We start from the raw sequence: 2,367 nt of genomic DNA on the forward strand, positions 1-2,367 counted from the left end.
AATGTAATCTAGTTCTCATATCTTAATCTTACACCTGCCGAATTCTTTAAGGTATATGGATCAAACCTAAGTGTGACAATTAAAAAATAGCCAAGGAATCCTCCACAGCATGTTCTATGGCATATTTTATCTTTCCCAGTGGAATCCGCAGAAGTATTTAATTCAAAAATTTTGATCCAATATTTTTTTTTGATAATAAATTTTAATTTAGTACTTAAAGCATTTTACCTATCATTTTCACTTTTCATCTCATCCATACATTAATATGGGTGGAACCCAAATAAAGAAAAGAACGGATCCCTGTGATACTTAAAAGATGTTGTGTATTATATATTTCAAATATATCCATCCAAAGATGGATGACCGCGTGCACTCATGCACACTTTAAAATATTAAAAAAAATAAATTTTAAAAATATTTAAATAATTTAAATAAATATTATATAATTATTTTTTTATAAATATTTTAATATATATTCTACGTTACTTTCTAAGTGTCGTCGGTGATCTAATTTTTATAAAAATAAATTAAAAAAATCGGAAGACTTTATCCATTCCATCCCTAGGTGGAAAGCCCATCAGATTCTTTCATCCCATCCCATCTATCATTTAAAAAAAAAAATTCACATTGCTTTGAGATACGTACTCAACCGAAAATTTTATTCGTTTGCATTCCATCTACTGAAGGAATTTATAATGATTTTAATTCTAATTTTCGATTATATTAAAAGAAAATATATGCATAGATAATCTGGAAAACGGTAATCAGATATTATTATTATCAAATAAAATTTTAATGGACAGAAATACTTTTTGAAATAGTCCTCTAGGAAAGTACAAAAACGTAGGTTTCCGCCTGCCCCCCCACGTGATAATGGCACGGTTAGGGGGTTCACATGCATTAACTAACGACAAAGTGGATGCTCTTCATCACAAAGACACAAACAAAATTTATGGGGCCTACTTAACTTAAAATTATATGTAGGTTGATAAGGTTTCTTGCACTGCCACACCAGCAAACAATGGAGTTATTAACCTCGAAGTCCTCTCATTTCAAAGTTCAAATTATAAAATTTTTACCACACAGATGGCATGGTACACATGCGGATTTTTCCATTTGCTCTGGCTCCCTATAAATTGAGGGAAGATTGGAGGAGTGCAGCACAAAGAAGCAGTGTGATCGCTGAGAACAGACAAAAAGAGGAGGCAGGATGAGAAGCCGCGTGGTCGTTTTGGCACTGACGATGGTGCTTGCTGTTGTCTTCTCTGCCCACAACTCCTTCGCCCAAGATGAGGTTAATAATTATGAGGCACCAAGTGAAGGTAGTAATGCACATACTTAACTCAGTTCCTTGGGATTTCTTTCTAGGCTATTATTACTTGAGCTATCATCCACAACAAGTGTGTGAGCGAACTAACATTAATCTTCTCTCCTTTGGTTTATATACAATAAAATAAATATTGTAGATGATGCTGTTGGTACTCGATGGCCGTGCTGCGACAACTGCGGTGCATGCACCAAGTCTATACCGCCACTTTGCCAATGCCTTGATATAGGGTTTGCCTGCCATCCAAAGTGCAAAAAATGCGTGCGGACGCGCCACTTGATCTACCCGCCACGGTACCAGTGCAAGGACGTGCTCCCCAACTTTTGCAAGCGCAAGTGCAACCCCAAGCCACTCAACGACGAGTAGCAGCACTGCCGAGTCGCCTACCGTTGCGCGCATCCCCGCATATCTATTTCTATCTACGTAAATAAACTCGTTGCCTTGAGTTGGGTTATTATTCAGCCAGTGTGGCGTGCTTCCTGTACTTTAAGATGTGTGCTGTACCATGTTATCGATCTATTAAATAATGATCAGCTCTCGGGGCTTTAATTTTGAATTTGTTGGAAGTTCATAAGGGTTCCCTGTTTCTCTATGGGCTAACCACACAGATGGAAGCTGATCTTTAGCTCAGGGGGTACCGCTCTGCTTCCTAAAGGCTTGTCTTTAATTGTTTATCCAAAAAAAAAAAGGCTTATCTTTAATTCGGGGCAGTACAAGATTTAAAAAAAAGGGCTTGCCTTCGATTGACAAGACTGGCATGAAGCCAGGATGAGAACTGAATTCCGCTTTTGATGATTAGGACTTCGAGAATTTATCATTATTTTTAAATAATGGCATCAACGGATAATCTTGATTATATTATTTTTTTTATTTTTTTTATACATAAATATCATGAATCTAAAAATAACTTTCTCTGAACAATGTAATCGTGAGCTTATATCAAAAATAAAAATAAAAATAATAAAAATAATAATGATAATAATAATAATAATAATTTTTTATAAAAAATTAAAAAATAAAAATTTATATATAAAAATTTT

At 34.8% G+C, this 2,367-nt stretch overlaps 1 non-coding gene across 1 annotated transcript; it reads left to right on the top strand.

The window, feature by feature from the left end:
• Positions 1–1,018: 1,018 nt before the first annotated feature.
• LOC105060893 (uncharacterized) lies at positions 1,019–1,883 on the top strand. The gene is made up of 2 exons (XR_012138347.1): positions 1,019–1,322; positions 1,467–1,883. It is a non-coding gene; the product is annotated as an uncharacterized protein (transcript).
• The last annotated feature ends 484 nt before the right edge of the window (positions 1,884–2,367 follow it).

Source organism: Elaeis guineensis, chromosome 2, assembly GCF_000442705.2.
Source record: "Elaeis guineensis isolate ETL-2024a chromosome 2, EG11, whole genome shotgun sequence".
Classification (NCBI taxonomy): domain Eukaryota; kingdom Viridiplantae; phylum Streptophyta; class Magnoliopsida; order Arecales; family Arecaceae; genus Elaeis; species Elaeis guineensis.